Source organism: Myxine glutinosa, chromosome 5 (assembly GCF_964187855.1).
Source record: "Myxine glutinosa chromosome 5, kmMyxGlut1.1, whole genome shotgun sequence".
Classification (NCBI taxonomy): Eukaryota; Metazoa; Chordata; class Myxini; order Myxiniformes; family Myxinidae; genus Myxine; species Myxine glutinosa.
Window position 1 is genome coordinate 18,988,829 of NC_136265.1, and position 18,933 is coordinate 19,007,761.

Below are 18,933 nucleotides of genomic sequence, written 5' to 3' on the forward strand. Positions count from 1 at the left end.
CGTTGTTGCCTCGTCCTGCCTGCGAGACACCAGGGTGAGAGTTTATAGCTGGCTCGACATGGCTCATAACCGAGTGTGCGTACCTCCAGATCAGTGGTTCTCAAACTTTTTTTTTCGCAGACCACCTGCAAATTGCCGAGGGTCTCGGTGGATCACTTAATAAACCCTTCTTTTTTTTTACCCTCCCCAGAGGAGACGGTATCGCATTTGAATCATTTGTTACTTGGCAAAAAAAAATTTTGGACAAGTATGTTGATCACTCCGGTTTGTGTGTGTGTGTGTTTGTCTGTCCGCTCACTTATACTTGTGTGCAGGTCACAATTTTAAACCGATCTTCACGAAACGTCATCAAATGGTGGAGTTTGTGGTCCAACAAAATCTTATTGATTTCTGAGGTCAAAAGGTTAACATAGGCCAAAGGTCAACCACTTTTTTCTAATTTCTAAAATCCTCAATTTTCATCCAATTGACTTGAAATTTGAAGAGGATTTTCATATCACTGAATTCAACCACTAACTATTTTTCAGGTCAACATAGTCCAAAAGGTCAACATAGGCCAAAGGTCAACAGAGGCCAAATTTCTAAAATCCTCAATTTTCATCCGATTGACTTGAAATTTGAAAAGGATTTTCATATCATCTAACTAAATTCAACCACAAACTATTTTTGAGATCAACATAGTCCAAAAGGTCAACATAGGCCAAAGGTCAACATAGGCCAAATTTCTAAAATCCTCAATTTTCATCCGATTGACTTGAAATTTGAAAAGGATTTTCATATCATCTAACTAAATTCAACCACAAACTATTTTTGAGATCAACATAGGCCAAAAGGTCAATATAGGCCAAAAGGTTAACCACTTTCTTCAAATTTCTAAAATCCTCAATTTTCATCCGATTGACTTGAAATTTGAAAATAATTTTCACATCAGTTAACTGAATTCAACCACCAACTATTTTTGAAGTCAACATAGTCCAAAAGGTCAACATAGGCCAAATTTCTAAAATTGTCAATTTTCATCAGATTAACTTAAACTTTGAAGACTATTTGCAAATCAGGTCAATGAATTCAACCACCAATTATTTTTTTAGGTCAAAAGAATGATCTACTGAGTGCCATTATACTTTGTTCTGTGCTGCCAAGGGTCGCTCTATGAGTGATTTTTCATTTGTTCGTCTGTTTGTTTGTCTGTCTGTTTGTCCACACATAATAAATGATTTTTTGGCAACCGTTGGTCCGATTGACAGGAACTTTTCACCAAAGTTGCGCCTCCTCCTGTAGAAATTTTAGTGATTATTATGACATCATAGGTCACGTGGTATTGGCGCCATCTTGGAAAAAACGAAAAACTTTGCACCTCGATATCTCCGAAAGCGCTGCATGGAAAATATTGAGACATGGCTCATTGTGAAGAACTCTCCATGGGGAATAACATATGGTAATGATGTCATAGGTGCCTCCATTATGACGTCATACTTCGACAAGTACAAAACTTCATCCAATCGAGATGAAATTTATTGAGCATTATCGAGGGATAAATTTGTGTAGAAAGGAAATGATGACGTCATCGGTCACGTGGTTCGGCCGCCATATTTGTTTTAACATAAAATCCTTTAAAAACCACGAAAGACATGTCCTGGCGAGGGTCTGCAATCTCTGATTGCTCTTTCTTGTTGTTTTACAAATCAAAGCACACAACTCATATTTTAATATCAATATCCTTCCCTTTCTAATACGATGGACGTGCCTGTTTTTGTTTTTGAGCAAATTTCTGGGAAGTCTAGTGTAATGTTTGTCAGATTTTGCCTTGTCAGGTTCAGCATTCATTCTTCTTCTGTCTCGCACAGGTACGTAGTTTGTCTGCAAATTCTGGGTATAATCTCTAGTTCTTTGAATCCAAAATTCAAATTGGGAATATCTTTTAGATTATGAGCTCAATGTTTCATTCCAAGAAAGCTCCAACAAGCCTTATTGGAGGGAAGGTCACTGATTTCAATCCCGAAACGATTACCTATCCAGTTGTTTCGTTCGATTTCTCCTGGCAGGTAATCTGGAAATTGTTTCTTGAGAGCAACTATATTTTTTTTGCATTTTGCAGTGCCGAGTACAGGTATCCTCAGTTGCGGACCACCTCAATGGAGCTTGCATTCCACAGTTTGAGAACCTCTGCGTTAGATCATCCAGCCATAACCCTCATGGTGGAGAACTTATACATCCATCCATCACATGAAGGACAGACATCAATGTACTTGTACATCAAGTACAATATGACATTTGTAGACGGTTTGGTGGTTCAGCCTCTAATTCGGTATGAACTAGCTCCTGACCAGTTCTCCTTACTCTTTAAATCTGCACTCCCCCCTCCACCCCACCTCTCCACACCCCACCCCGCTGTCTTTCTTCCCCAAACAACCCTTTCCTTCCTCTCCATTGCTGCCCAGCACAACTACGCACGGAGAAGGTTACTTCGTCGCTCTCGGAAGGATGCATCGTGGTCGGATGTAGCGGATCTACAGCACAGTCACCTGGACCACCTGGAGGGAGGTAAGAGGTAAGAGCCCCATTCTTCATGTTATTATTACTTAATTGTGATTTCGTTGCTGAAAACTTACAGGGAATGGGTCCCCACAATACATAAATAAAAACTGCTGTCCTGGTACCACTCAGGCATATGGTGCTGCATTGTGGAGACCGACATAGGCATCTCCTCTCTAAGGCATTATTGGGGCACATTGTACAGGGATAACACATGGTTCCAGCTGTCACAGTAATAACTTTAATAAAAACCTAATGCAATTTTTTTTTAAATGTTGGTAGTAATTGAAATTGGGCCTGCAGAGTGCAAATGTAGACTGGCGGAAGCAAGAGATTTTGTAAAAGCAAAAATTCTTCATTTTTGCTATCTTGGAATGACCGCAGACACAGATGTCAGGGCTTGCGGAACTGAGCTTGTGGCTCAGAGGAAAGAACAAACCCAGGGAGTGTGTGGCACAGGCCATGAGAATGAGCAGTGAAAACATTTCATGACAAACCACATGCAGCAAAACTGTTGTTGGAAAAATGCATGTAAATACAACAAGGGTTATTAAAGTGTTGTCTTTCCAAACATTTGAGGGGACAGGTGCTGTGTCTAGTGATGCTGTGAGTATGATGAAGATCTTGGGAAATAGTCACTGCAATCGCAGTGAAAACATAGTCATGTAAGTTGATTCTTATATTCAACCGCGGGGATTGTAAGAAGCGAACAATGAGTGTGGGAGAGTATGTTAAGCAGACTGAGCATGTGTAATAAATTGCGGTGTGGATGAGCACACCTAATACACACTGACTTTGGGCGAGCACACCTAATAGATGTCTAGTGCAGGCAGGCACACCTAATAGATGGCCAGTGCAGGCGAGCACACCTAATAGATGGCTAGTACAGGCGAGCACGCCTAATAGATGGCCAGTACAGGCGAGCACACCTAAAAGATAGCTAGTGCAGGCGAGCACACCTAATAGATGGCCAGTGCAGGCGAGCACACCTAATAGATGGCTGGTACAGGCGAGCACGCCTAATAGATGGCTAGTGCAGGCGAGCACACCTAAAAGATAGCTAGTGCAGGCGAGCACACCTCATAGATGGCCAGTGCAGGCGAGCACACCTAATAGATGGCTGGTACAGGCGAGCACGCCTAATAGATGGCTAGTGCAGGTGAGCAACCCTATTAGATGGCTAGTGCAGGCGAGCACCCTTAATAGATGGCCAGTACAGGCGAGCACACCTAATAGATGTCTAGTGCAGGCAGGCACACCTAATAGATGGCCAGTGCAGGCGAGCACACCTAATAGATGGCTAGTACAGGCGAGCACGCCTAATAGATGGCCAGTACAGGCGAGCACACCTAAAAGATAGCTAGTGCAGGCGAGCACACCTAATAGATGGCCAGTGCAGGCGAGCACACCTAATAGATGGCTGGTACAGGCGAGCACGCCTAATAGATGGCTAGTGCAGGTGAGCAACCCTATTAGATGGCTAGTGCAGGCGAGCACCCTTAATAGATGGCTAGTGCAGGTGATCACACCTAATAGATGGCTAGTGGAGGCAAGCACACCTAATAGATGGCTAATGCAGGCGAGAACCCCGAATAGGCAGTGCAAACGAGGAACCCCAATAGATGGCTAGTGCAGGGGAGCACTCCTAATAGATGGCCAGTGCAGGCAAGCACCCCTAATAGATGGCCAGTGCATGCGAGCACCCCTAATAGATGGCTAGTGCAGGCAAGCACCCCTAATAGATGGCTAGTGCAGGCAAGCGCCCCTAATAGATGGCAAGTGCAGGCGAGCACCCCTAATAGATGGCTTGTGCAGGCGAGCACCCCTAATAGATGGCTTGTGCAGGCGAGCACCCCTAATAGATGGCCAGTGCAGGCGAGCACCCCTAATAGATGGCTAGTGCAGGCAAGCACCCCTAATAGATGGCAAGTGCAGGCAAACACCTAATAGATGGCTAGTGCAGGCGAGCACACCTAATAGATGGCTCATGCAGGTGAGCACACCTAATAGATGGCTAGTGCAGGCGAGCACACCTAACAGATGGCTAGTGCAGGCAAGCACCCCTAATATATGGCTAATACAGCCGAGCACCCAAATAGATGGCTAGTGCAGGCAGGCACACCTAATAGATGGCGAGTGCAGGCAGTCACACCTAATAGATGGCAAGTGCAGGCAGGCACAACCTAATAGATGGCTAGTGCAGGCGAGCACATCTAACAGATGGCTAGTGCAGGCGAGCACCCCTAATAGATGGCTAGTGCAGGCGAGCACCCCTAATAGATGGCTAGTGCAGGCGAGCACCCCGAATAGATGGCTTGTGCAGGCGAGCATGCCTAATAGATGGCTAGTGCAGGTGAGAACCCCTAATAGATGGCTAGTGCAGGCGAGCACCCCTAATAGATGGCTAATGCAGGCGAGCACCCCTAATAGATGGCTAGTGCAGGCGAGCACCCCTAATAGATGGCTAGTGCAGGCGAGCACCCCTAATAGATGGCTAGTGCAGGCGAGCATCCCTAATAGATGGCTAGTGCAGGTGAGCACACCTAATAGATGGCTAGTGCAGGCGAGCACACCTAACAGATGGCTAGTGCAGGCAAGCACCCCTAATATATGGCTAATACAGCCGAGCACCCAAATAGATGGCTAGTGCAGGCAGGCACACCTAATAGATGGCGAGTGCAGGCAGTCACACCTAATAGATGGCAAGTGCAGGCAGGCACAACCTAATAGATGGCTAGTGCAGGCGAGCACATCTAACAGATGGCTAGTGCAGGCGAGCACCCCTAATAGATGGCTAGTGCAGGCGAGCACCCCTAATAGATGGCTAGTGCAGGCGAGCACCCCGAATAGATGGCTTGTGCAGGCGAGCATGCCTAATAGATGGCTAGTGCAGGTGAGAACCCCTAATAGATGGCTAGTGCAGGCGAGCACCCCTAATAGATGGCTAATGCAGGCGAGCACCCCTAATAGATGGCTAGTGCAGGCGAGCACCCCTAATAGATGGCTAGTGCAGGCGAGCACCCCTAATAGATGGCTAGTGCAGGCGAGCATCCCTAATAGATGGCTAGTGCAGGTGAGCATGCCTAATAGATGGCTAGTGCAGGTGAGCATGCCTAATAGATGGCTAGTGCAGGTGAGCACACATAATATATGGCTAGTGCAGGCGAGCACACCTAAGAGACAGCGAGTGCACAGGTTTTTCAGACGATGAAAGTGAGTGAGCATGTTTTAATGATGGCGAGTGTACGGTAAGCACGTTTTATAGACCTTAGTTTTCGGGAATTTGTTATATAGAGCACTTGTGTAGTTGTTGATCAGTCAGTGTAGGGTGGGATATGTTGAACAAGTTTTGTCGAGGATTATCCTGGTTAAGGACATTTAAACAGACTGTGTTTGTGAGTGTGGCCGAGCACTCCTTCCCCTGATCGATCTTTTTAAAAACCGAGTATCAATGAGCCGGTTTTGTCGAGCAAGAGGTGTGCCAGTTGTGGTTGGCAGCCGGCAGCGATCATGGGGCGGAATGTGGAGCATTTCCCCAGGAAGTCTAGAAACAAATGTGGAAACTCCAGGTTGTTCAACACAGCTCGTACATGCACGTCCGTTCAATGATCCAAAACATTAACGGTGCATTGTGTGCCTCGCATGAGGCACAATGAGGCTTGAGATGTTGTTGGTTAAAAGCACTCACGAGGAAAAACAATGGATTGATGGTTTGAAGGCAACAAACACCAGGTAACGTTTGTTATGGTGATAAAATCTCCTTTCAATCAGATTGACCAATATGTTTGACCTCAGGTTTGGTCACAGCCCACAGGTGGGGTATTTTGAACATCATCCCATGTATATCAAACACAATCACCTATACATTATTTCATGCCGACAGAATGTTGTTGATATGTCAAGGCCTAAGTGCCAGGTTGTCATGCTTACGTCATAAGCATGTGACGTCACGACATACACTTCAGGTGTGTGTGTCTGAATGGTTCAAACGAAACATAATACCTGTGCAGCGCAGCACACACACCAAGATTATTTATAGTCTCAGACAGCAAGGTCAGACACAGACACATGTTGAGCGGGGGTCTTGGCAACGTTGTAGCAATCCCTTGACGTTTTCACATTTTGTTGTGTTGCAGCCTCAATTTAAAATATATTAAATTGAGATTTTTAAAATCACCGATCCACACATAATACCTCATAATGTCAAAGTGGAATGTTTTTTTTAGAAATTTTTACAAAATAATTAAAAAAACGAGAAAGCATCTGAAAATGCAAAGCCCGTCCGTGTCCGTTTGTATTCAGAAGTCTTCTTCTGTATTCTCAAAATAACGAAAACAGTTAAAAAAAAGAAATACAAAATGGAAATTGATGTCATGCAGCCTTGACCTTTCACCTTTAGATTAAAAAAAAAAAATAGCTTCTAGCTTTTGATTGGTGAACCAATTCAGTGACCCGATATGCAAATTATTTAAATTTCAGGTCAATCAGGTGAAAATTGACGATTATATATGACGCTGACCTTTGAACTTTTGACAAAATTATTAATTTGTCTTCTCCATATTCTCATAATAAAGCTTTGGTGAAACTTTCATGACAAAAATCAAATGGTAAATTTAAATTTCAGGTCAATCGGATGAAAATTGACGATTTTATGTGACGCTAACCTTTGAACTTTTAAACTTTCGACCAAATTATTAATCTGCCTTCTCCACATTCTCATAATAAAGCTTTGTTGAAAATATCCTGACAAAATTCAAATGGTAAATTTAAATTTCAGGTCAATCGGATGAAAATTGACGATTTTATGTGACGCTGACTTTTGACCTTTTAACCTTTCGACCAAATTATTAATTTTTCTTCTCCATATTCTCATAATAAAGCTTCCTTGAAAATTTAATGACAAAATTCAAATGGTAAATTTTAATTTCAGGTCAATCGGATGAAAATTGACGATTTTATGCGACGCCTACCTTTGATCTTTTAACCTTTGACTAAATTATTAATTTGTCTTCTCCATATTCTCATAATAAAGGTTCGGTGAAAATTTCATGACCAAACTCAAATGGTAAATTTAAAGTTCAGGTCAATCGGATGAAAATTGACGATTTTATGTGCCGCTGACCTTTTAACTTTTTAACTTTCAACCAAATTATTAATCTGCCTTCTCCACATTCTCATAATAAAGCTTTGTTGAAAATTTCCTGACAAAATTCAAATGGTAAATTTAAATTTCAGATCAAATGGATGAAAATTGACGATTTTATGTGACGCTGACCTTTGACCTTTTAACCTTTCGACCAAATTATTAATTTGGCTTCTTCATATTCTCATAATAAAGCTTTCTTGAAAATTTCCTGACAAAATTCAAATGGTAAATTTAAATTTCAGGGCAATTGGATGAAAATTGATGATCTTAGGAGACACTGACCTTTAACCTTTTGACAAAATTATTAATTTTCCTTCCGTATGATCATAATAAAGCTTTGGTGAATATTTGATGACAATAACTCGAATGATAAAAAGTTAGGGCCTGGACACACACACACACACACACACACACACACACACACACACACACACACACACACACACACACACACACAACATAAGTGATTGCAAAACCCTGTCTCCTGCAGCATGGGGGATGGGCTCATAAAATACAGAAATATCTAATTTACACAAGTGAGACAATACTCCATAGAAGCACCATTGTCAGCGATTACAGCTTCAAATCTTCTTGGGTATATCTGTATCAGCTTTGCACATCTGGATTTGGGGAGTTTCTCCCATTCTTTCTTGTAGATTTGCTCAAGCTCTGTCAAGTTGGATGGGGAGCGTCGGTGAACAGCAATCTCCAAGTCTTTCCACAGATTCTCAATGAGATTCAAGTCTGGGCCTTGGCTGGGCCACTCAAGGACTTTTACATTCTTGTTCTGAAGCCATTCCAGTGTTGCTCTGGCTGTATGCTTGGGGTCATTGTCCTGTTGGAACATAAATCTTCGCCACAGTCTCAGGTCTTTTGCACTCAGAAGTAGTTTTTTTTTTTTTTTTTTTTTTTTTTTGCATACTGAATCGAGGCTCGTGAAAGAGCTAAGATTGGGAGATTGAGGGCAGATTGGGAGAGCTTCTTCTCAAGAATTTACCTGCATTTGGCTCCTTTCATTGTTCCCTCTATCCTTACAATATCCCAGTCCCTGCCGCTGAAAAGCATCTCCATAGCATGATGCTGCCACTGCCATGCTTCACGTTAGGGATGGTGTTAGATGGGTGATGAGCTGTGCTCGGTTTCCGCCAGATGTAGCACTTTGAATTGAGCCCAAAGAGTTCAATTTTCATCTGATCAGACCACATAATATTTTGCCTCATGTTCTCAGTCTTCCATGTGCCTTTTTGCAAACTCTAGGCATGCTGCTATGTGCCTTTTTCTCAACAGTGGCTTCTGTCTGGCCATACTCCCATAAAGCCTAGATTTGTGAAGGGCTGCAGAGACTGTTGTCCTTCCGGCAGGTTCTCCCAACTCAGCCAAGGAACCCTGTAGTTCTGTCAGAGTGGTCATTGGGTTCTTGTTCACCTCTCTGACCAAGGTTTTCTTGCCCAGTTGCTCCGTTTGGTCGGACGGCCATCTCTAGGAAGAGTCGGTGTAGTTCCATATTCCTTCCATTTCGTAATGATGGAACTCACTGTGCTCTTGGGAACTTTCAACACTCTAGAAATTGTTTTCTACCCTTCCCCAGATCTATGCCTCCTCACAATTCTATCTTGGAGTTCTACGGACAGTTCCCTGAACTTCATGGTAGAGTTTCTGCGATGACATGCACCGTCAACTGTGGGACCTTATATTAGAAAGGTGTGTTTCTTTCGAAATCATGTCCAATCAAATGAATTGGTCACAGGTGGACTCCCATCAAGTTGTCGAGACATCCCAAGGATGACCAAAGGAAATTGGATGCACCTGAGCTCAACATGGAGTGTCATAGCAAAGGGGTTGAATACTTATTGACTCAAGACATTTCAGATTTTCATTTTGAATTAATCTGTAAAAAAATTCTAAAAAAAAATTCCACTTTGACATTATGGAGTATTATGTGTAGATTAGTGACAAAAAACATCAATTTAATCCATTTTAAATTCAGGCTGTAACACAACAAAATGTGAAAAAAGTCAAGGGGAGTGAATACTTTCTGAAGGCAATGTAGATGTACACTACATGACCAAAGGTATGTGGACACCCAAACATCTCATTCCAAAATCATGGGCATTAATATTGAGTTGGTCAGCTTCCCTTTGCTGCTATAACAGACTCCATTCTTCTGGGAAGGTTTTCCACGATGTCGGAACATTGCTGCGGGGATTTGCTTCCATTCAGCCACAAGAGCATTCGTGAGGTCGGGCACTGATGTTGGGCGATTAGGCCTGGCTCGCAGTCGGTGTTCCAATTCATCCCAAAGGTGTTCGATGGGGTTGAGGTCAGGACTCTGTGCAGGCCAGTCAAGTTCTTCCACACCGATCTTGACAAACCATTTCTGTTTGGACCTTGCTTTGTGCATGCGGGCATTGCCATGCTGAAACAGGAAAGGGCCTTCTCCAAACTGTTACCACAAAGTTGAAAGCACACAATCGTCTAGAATGTCATTGTGTGCTGTAGTGTTAAGATTTCCCTTCACTGGAACTAAGGGGCCTAGTCCGTACGATGAAAAACAGCCCCAGACCATTATTCCTCCTCCACCAAACATTACAGTTGTCACTATGCATTCGGGCAGGTAGCGTTCTCCTGGCATCCGCCAAACTCAGATTCGTCCGTCAGACTGCCAAATGGTGAAGCGTGATTCATCACTCAAGAGAACGCGTTTCCACTGTTCCAGAGTCCAATGGCAGTGAGCTTTACACCACTCCAGCCGATGCTTGGCATTGCGCATGGTGATCTTTAAGCTTGTGTGCGGCTGCTCGGCCATGCAAACCCATTTCATGAAGCTCCCGATGAACAGTTGTGCTGACGTTGCTTCCAGAGGCCGTTTGGAACTCGGTGGTGAGTGTTGCAACCGAGGACAGACGATGTGTACGCGCTACGCGCTTTAGCACTCGGCGGTCCCGTTCTGTGAGCTTGTGTGGCCTACCTCTTCGCGGCTGAGCTGTTGTTGCTCCTAGACGTTTCCACTTCACAATAACAGCACTTACAGTTGACCGGGGCAGCTCCAGCAGGGCAGAAATTTGACGAACTGACTTGTTGGAAAGGTGGCATCCTATGACGTTGCCACGTTGAAAGTCACTGAGCTCTTCAGTACGGCCCATTCCACTGCCAATGTTTGTCTATGGAGATTGCGTGGCTGTGTGCTTGATTATATATACCTGTCAGCAATGACAATATCCATTTCACGTGACATGCGAAATGCACTGTGGGAAGATTGGTGTTGACTCAATGTATTTCAGCAGAGACCGGTATGAAAGGGATTCGATGAAAAGAGTCGTACGGCTATTCCCAAGACGAATCTGACTTAATCCTGAAGCTCGGCCAAATCGTAGAAGTGAACGACACAATCGGGTCACAGGCCTATTCGAGTTATGCCACCCTGGTCAATCACAAATGCTGAATGTGGTGGAACAGTCAGTAAGCACATTTCAAACTTTGCCAGACAATTGACCACCATTTGGTCCCGCTTCAGACCAACTGGCTTCAGAATGGAGTTGTCACTGTCACACGAATTCATTCTAGAACCCTTTCTTTATCTGGGTCACCAAATGTGGACGGAGTGTGCCTGTCTGTCTGTGAGGAGGAAATCTCACAAAGTTGTGGACGGATTCGGACGACACTTGGTGGACAGGTTGGGAGTGTGACACAGACGAATCAGTTAGATTTTGGTGAAGATCTGGATCTGGATATGATAATTTTTTAATGACAGTGGTACAGGTATCACGGGAATGAGGCAGGAAACACTGAAACGAACAAGTAAGATGGTTGGGTTAGAAAAAGTTAATGGGAGTAATAAAGATCATGGTTCAGAATTGGGAATGAGAAGCGGTGCCGGTGCACTGCTTGCTTGAACTCCTGAACGAAAGAGTAAGTCGGAAAAGCCTCTGGAAGTTGGTTCCATAGATGGGAGAAGTGAGGGATAAAAAGTTGAAGTGTGCAATTTGCATTTTGGAATTTTTTTGCATTTGCAATTTTTTGCAATTTGCATTTTGGAATGCATTTCTGCATTTTGGAAGTTTAACCAGGAAGGAGTTGCTGGAAGAGCACAGTTATCCTGGAGTTGCTGGGAAGGGTCGAAGGACTGAGAGAGTATACAGAGCAATATCAGAGATGAGGAGGTAAAAATGAAAACAGAGAGACGACAGACCTGCCTGAGATGTGAGAGCAACTTACTTTGAGCTTTGGCCTCATCAGGGTAGATTCCAATAATTTTGAGAGCTTTAGAGAACAAATAATCCAGGAAAGACAGATGTGATGCTGAGACGCCACCCATAGCGGAGATCAGTGCTCCATTGAGTTACGGGCAAAGGCCTTGCAGACTTTAATTAGAAACTTTCTCAAGCCTTCGGAAAGGAACATTTGGGACATCCTTATCAACAATCTCCATTACCCCCCCATGAACCCTTCCTCTCCGGACCCTCTTACTTAAAGGATGCAGTTTCCTTCTCTCCTCACTCTCCTCTTTTCCTATTTGTTCATTCCCTTGATTATTGTGTCCAAGATCACGTGGGATTAAAATGGACATTTAAAATGGAAGACCAGACTGTGCAGCAGGACTTGCTTCGATGTCGGTCAATTTGTAACTCCACCACCGAAGGTGGACCGAGGTTATGTTTCACCCCATATCTGTCTGTCTGTGAGTATGATATCTCAAAAAGTTATGGACGGATTCGGACTAAACTTGGTGGACAAGGTACTCTTCAAAGTGTGGATGATCCTGCATCCATGATTTACAAACCGAGGTTGACAAATAGAGGTTCTGATATTCCTTTTTTTAACCAGCCTGAATACAACACTATACAGTACAGTATATGCCCAAAATATAGAAAGGAAGTGCTTAGTTGTCACTTAGTCATGTGACATTGCAGCTCATTCCTGGATGTTTCACTGTGAGGTACTTTTTGTGGTGTGTGTGTGTGTGTGTGTGTGTGTGTGTGTGTGTGGGTGTGTGTGTGTGTAAGTTGTTGTTGGCTACCATCTCCACACGTGGGTGGGTACGATTCATGTTTGTGTGCATGTGTGCGTGTTTATGCCCCGCCGCCACTGATCGTCATCTCCACTCATGAGTCTCTAAGACTAAATGGAGCCTTCCCTGGTCCTGAAGCATCTAGCTTCACCCCAGCAAGGAACCACGACTCATGGACCAAGCCATCTCCTTATCCTTGTTCCGTTTCCCCAACCATCCCCAAAGTGGCCTCCGGGATCCGCCCGGTCCGGTCTCTTCCTTCTAGGTCTCATCCATCTCGGGCACATCCTTCCCTGATGGGAAAGAGCCAGCCAAACCAAGTAAGCTGCAGGGCAAGGCCAGGTCACCAGGCTGAGTCCCAAATGCATGTCGATCAGCGCAACTACATGCACCCCTCTCCCCCACCAAAACCGCCACCCTGGTTCGATTCTCGCTACCATCGAAGCCGTTTTATTTGGTATGGTCCTGGATCCCACAAAACTCGGTCCCATACAGGCAGAACATGGCAAAAAGGGAGTCGTCAAAACTTGGGTTTGTGTTCTCAGCATGTTGAGGTCAGTAAACCCCAACAAGCCGCAAGTCGAGGCCACGTCCCAAGCGATCCGCGTGACTCTGGACACCACATGCACAGCCATCTGCCTCACCAAAGCTGCCATGCAAAGCTCGGTTATCATTCCCATCAAAGCCGTTGTATTTGGCGTGGTCCTCAATCCTACAAACCTAGGTCTCTCTCGTCCTCAACGTTTGGAACTTTGCAAGAGGGAGTTCACCAAAGCTCGGGCCTTCCCTCCCGACAGCACGGACTCACCAAGTCCCACCAAGCTGCAGCAACAGGCCGCATCGGAAGGTGTGATACCGGGCAGCTCGTGCGCATCTCGTCTAATCAAAGCTGCCATTGTGAAGCTAGTCCAAACATAGTGGTCCTGTGAAAAGATTTCCTTGTTTCAGGACTCGGTGAAAGTTTTTCCAGTGGTCCCTCTTCTTCTTTTTCTCTGTAGACTGCACATTTAGTGGCTTTAAGTGGTTAGGGTGCTGGCTAGGGATCCTAGGATCCTGAGTTTGAATCCCGGTCGATCGCTGAATTAACGCCAGGGGGGTTGACTCCTTCCAAGGTCGGCAAATTGAGTACCAGCTTGCTGGGATGAATGATCCCGGTGTGTACCCCGATTTAGAATAGGTACACCGTATCCCTGTGCATCATAAGAGGCGACTAAGGGTTGGCATCAGGAAGGGCATCCGGCCATAAAAACATTGCCTCAAACAGGGATCCATGATTGTCATGGGGCCCGCAAGGCTAACCCCTGCTCTCACGGGGAAAAACGGCCTTAAAACGATCATTCATTCATTCATATTCATTCATTCATCAAGTGAGGTTTATGCGTACAGTCGACACTTGGGTTGTTTGAATCATGTGTTTGCAATTACGAGATCATTCTCCACCATTCAAACTCCAGCATTCACTCCCTTGGTTCATTTTGAGTACCAAGTCCTGCAATCCCTGGTGCTCCTGCTTCTCCAATTTTTGCATTCCAATCTCCCTTTAGGCAGACACCTGTTATACCAGTTCCTCTAACGTTCCATGAAACCGTCCACACTTAATTAATTCATCTGCTGCAGAAGTTTGAGCATATTTCTGAGTGATGGTGGTGTTCACTGGATGTTCCTTCAACCTCACTGATAGGAACCTATCATCGACTGGGTCGTATGCCAGGAAGGACTCAGACTTTCAGTTCTGACGACCTCAGCGACGGTATTTCCTTGTGGGTTTGATCCAGCCCCATCATAACGGCCAGTCCTACTCATCAAAGCACTTTGCTCCTCCCTAGTTGCCATTCTTGGGTGGACAGGATGGCCTAGAGGTGCACACACTCACCCCTAAGCTCTCTAGCCTGGGTTTGAATCTCGATCTAGCGAGAAACTGTCATCCCGGTGTTTCACAGGCATGGTGATTCATCAATGTGTGTGCCGTCCCTCAGGTGGACGTCAAATGGGCATCCCATCTGCTGGAATCAGTTGGTGGACGTTAAAGATCCCACAGTGTCTGTCGCGAAGAGTCGGCACAGTGTAAAATTATTGCCGGTGTCATGGCCAAATTCCAAATTCCTGCCATAACTACTGCTGGGAAGGCAATGGCAAGGCACTCAGTATAATCCTTGCTGAGGAAGCTGCTTTGGCAGCCATGGCACTTTGTGAAGGGTATAGAGTATGGTAGATCAGTGAGAGAGAGTGAGAGAGTGAGAGAGTGAGAGAGTGAGAGAGTGAGAGAGTGAGAGAGTGAGAGAGTGAGAGAGTGAGAGAGATAATTTGTGTGGTGTATATCTATATTATGGATAGTGGCAACTATCAACTTAATTCCATTCTGTGGGGAGGAGGGAGGATGAGAGGTGAGGACAATAGTCGAGCAGGAATCGGGACATCACAAATTGTATGTTTGCTGGTGGTGGTGGCTGCGGTGAGGCGGGGCGGAGAGTGCGAAAACTGTTGTCGGGTGGGGAATGGTCAGGAATTCAGAAATCACAGCTGGCTAAGGATTAGTGGGGTTTTGTTCCCCCCCCCCTCCCCCCCCCCCCCCCAAAAAAACTTGAACAGTACTTGATTGTAGTCTAAACTAATAGGCCAAGGTTTTATTTAAATGGAAATTTATTTAAATAAACAGCAAGTAATAAGTAATTTTTGTTCCACGATAAACTAAGCAATCAACCTCAGCATTGCACAACCTGCGTGCGATGCCAACTGCTGCCCTTGCACAGCAGATCCTTGGGCATGGTGCCAAATGCAGCGAAACATTCGACCCAAAAAAAAGGAATACAGTGCCTTTTGTTAAGACAAAGTAAATGTTGGGATGAAAACAAGCAAACAGCTGCGTCTGCTCTTACCACATAAAGAGGAAATGTGAGCTAGCATACAGTATATAAATTGATGAACCTATGTGTTCTCACATCCTCAGTGTTGCTTGACATCATTCGTCACTCCGCAGATGTCGTCACACGTAGTCCCACAACTAACTTCGAGAATTTCATGAATGAAACTAAAATTATGATAATGTGATATACCCTGACAGACGAGGCCAACTCCACTGGAAGTATCGTAGTAGATAAAGAGTAAAATTACATGATAACGTCGCCAAGCATAAGTTGTGGATAGGTCGAGGCATAGTTTTAGAAGTCCACATTTGAGTTATATCTTGAGGGGGCACAAGCATGAAAATAAAGATGGATCCAAGAAATAGAAAAAAGGCGTGAATGGACGATACGCAAGCTTATTCGTGCACGTACACTTGTACGTTTCTATTTGTGACCCTCCAACTTTCCTGCCTTCATTTGCTTCCCATTTGCTTCCCTTTTTCTTCCTCTTCACAGTTCCCCCATTTTTCCCCGAAGTGGCTCCATATGCTAGCCATCGGAAACAGTGGAAACACATCTTTCGTCCTTAGATACACGCATGCTGTTCGTTAAGAAAGGCATGCGCCTAGATCATGCGGCCACCTGTCCAGTTGGTCAGGGTGGCCACATAAATCACGCGGTACTGCAGTTCCAATGTGCAGGATGAACCTGAATATTTGGATCATATTTGGTGTGGGACGTGAGTATCCCGAAAAGGTGTTTCTATTGAGAAGTCAAGAGGGTGGCTCCGGTGGGGGGTGATTCGAGATGTGGATTGGAGTAGGGGTGCTGGAATGCTCGCCTCGGGCCTCTTGCTTCTCTTCCTCGTGGGGGAACTTCGTCTTCCGGACAGTAGGATGAGGGGAAACAGATTTAATGTTGTTGCGTAGGCGGCAGATGAGTTTCTGCATACCCGATGATTTTCGTTTCCCTGGCCTGGCGTTGCTAGCTAAGCGGCTTCGGAGCCACCCTGATTCACCAGATGCTTAGATCCTTATTTTCTGGCAATTTCTGACTCAGGCGCATTTGAATTGGAAATTACCGAAACGTTGAATCACACCGGGAGACGGGATGGTTTTCCGAATTGAAATCGGGACAAAAGAAAAATTACAATATACAGGAAGACGTCATGCGGAGCACGATACTTGCAAAATCCACGCCCCACCCCAAGAAAAAAATTCCATTGATACAGCAAATTGTCCATTTCATCAAGATTAAAATTGAAAATCTTGATCAAAGCTCGGGTCAACAGGAAGAAAAGTGACGATTTTTCAGAAGAAAAATGATGATTTTGTGAGGTTGACCTTGAGTTGACCTTTGACCTTTTGACCTCAAAAATAGTTAGTTTCCCTATTTAGTGACTCAAGGTGCAAATGCTGTTCAATTTTCAAGTCAATCGGATGAAAATTGAGGATTTTAAAAACTTGGCCTATGTTGACCTCAAAAATAGTTGGTGGTTGAATTCAGTGACCATATATGTGAATCCTCTTAGAATTTCAAGTCAATCAAATGAAAATTGGTGATTTTAGAAATTCAGCCTATGTTAACCTTTTGGCCTATATTCACCTAAAATATAATTTGTGGTTGAATTCAGTGACCAGATATGCAAGTCATCTTCAAATTTCAAGTCAATCGGATGAAAATTGAGGATTTTAGAAATTGGGCAAAGTTGGTGACCTTTGGCCTACGTTTACCTTTTGACCTTTTGACCCCAAAAACAATAGGCTTCTCAATTGGGACGAGCTATACGGCTTGGTGAAGTTTCGTGACGATCGGTTTGGAATTGTGACCTGTAGGCCGGTGACAAACAAACAGACAAACAGACAGACAGACAGACAGAGAGACAGAACCACAAAAGCAACCGACAAATATACTTGAAAAATCTTCGATTTTGCAAGTAATAAAGAAACACCTGTTGGATGATCTCTGTTAAAGCAATTTCCTCTTTGTGCTGCCCATTTACTGCCACATGAATTATTTTAATTGCCATCAAATCCCTGTGGATGAAACGTCTGTCCTGGTGATCTGTTGCAGCCGCTTCGATGGAATACACCATGAGCCGTGAGAAACCACCTGCACAGCTGCAAAGACCACTGTTCACAATTTATCTTCACAGAATGATGATGATAATCTAGTGAGGCCTTCAGAAAGACCACTGTTCACAATATCTCGTGTATCTAAACAGAGTGATGATGGTACTCTAGTGAGGTCTTCAGAAAGACCACTGTTCACAATATCTCGTGTATCTAAACAGAGTGATGATGGTACTCTAGTGGGGTCTTTGGAAAGACCACTGTTCACAATATCTCGTGTATCTAAACAGAGTGATGATGGTACTCTAGTGAGGTCTTCAGAAAGACCACTGTTCACAATCCCTCGTGAATCTAAACAGAGTGATGATGGTACTCTAGTGAGGCCTTCAGAAAGACCACTGTTCACAATATCTCGTGTATCTAAACAGAGTGATGATGGTACTCTAGTGAGGTCTTTGGAAAGACCATTGCTCGCAATCTCTCGTGTATCTAAACAGAGTGATGATGGTACTCTAGTGAGATCTTTGGAAAGACCATTGCTCGCAATCCCTCGTGTATCTAAACAGAGTGATGATGGTACTCTAATGGGGTCTTTGGAAAGACCACTGCTCGCAATCTCTCGTGTATCTAAACAGAGTGATTATGGTACTCTCGTGAGGTCTTTGGAAAGACCACTGCTCGCAATCTCTCATATCTAAACAGAGTGATGATGGTACTCTAATGGGGTCTTTGGAAAGACCATTGCTCGGAATCTCTCGTGTATCTAAACAGAGTGATGATGGTAATCTAATGGGGTCTTTGGAAAGACCATTATTCACAATCTCTTGTGTATCTAAACAGAGTGATGATGGTACTCTAGTGGGGTCTTTGGACAGACCACTGCTCGCAATCTCTCGTCTATCTAAACAGAGTGATGATGGTACTCTAGTGGGGTCTTTGGAAAGACCATTGCTCGCAATCTCTCGTGTATCTAAACAGAGTGATGATGGTACTCTAGTGGGGTCTTTGGAAAGACCACTGCTCGCAATCCCTCGTGTATCTAAACAGAGTGATTATGGTACTCTAGTGAGGTCTTTGGTCATTTTCAGCATCTTCTATGCCACTATACCTTATTTATCAGGCATTATTTATCGGGCATTCTTTATTGGGATATTTAGTGAAGGGAACGTCTCATCTGGATCTTTTATACAACTCTATCTCTCTCGAAGCAGGATCTAAAAACATCCTCCTGTATCTTTCCATGATCAAATTCTGGCAAAGTTGTGGTCCTTCCTTGAGCTTAAGATCAGCCATGACCCAGTGAGAAGAATACTTGTAATCTGATCTCCT

The 18,933-nt window shown here is 44.3% G+C and overlaps 2 protein-coding genes across 3 annotated transcripts in view; both read left to right on the forward strand.

Annotated features, from left to right (window-relative positions):
- LOC144892212 (uncharacterized) overlaps positions 1-18,933 on the forward strand; it is a 623,022-nt gene that overhangs the window by 448,036 nt on the left and 156,053 nt on the right. The gene's annotated exons all lie outside the window — the stretch shown is intronic.
- The window catches only part of LOC137418802 (cytohesin-2), a 66,764-nt gene continuing 50,249 nt past the window's right edge, over positions 2,419-18,933 (forward strand). Inside the window, exon 1 of one of the 2 annotated variants that reach the window (XM_068104926.2) lies at positions 2,419-2,544. The gene's annotated coding sequence lies outside the window, so the exon portion shown is untranslated. Of the gene's footprint in view, positions 2,552-18,933 lie in introns of both variants that reach the window. The other variant, XM_068104925.2, reaches the window with a different exon arrangement.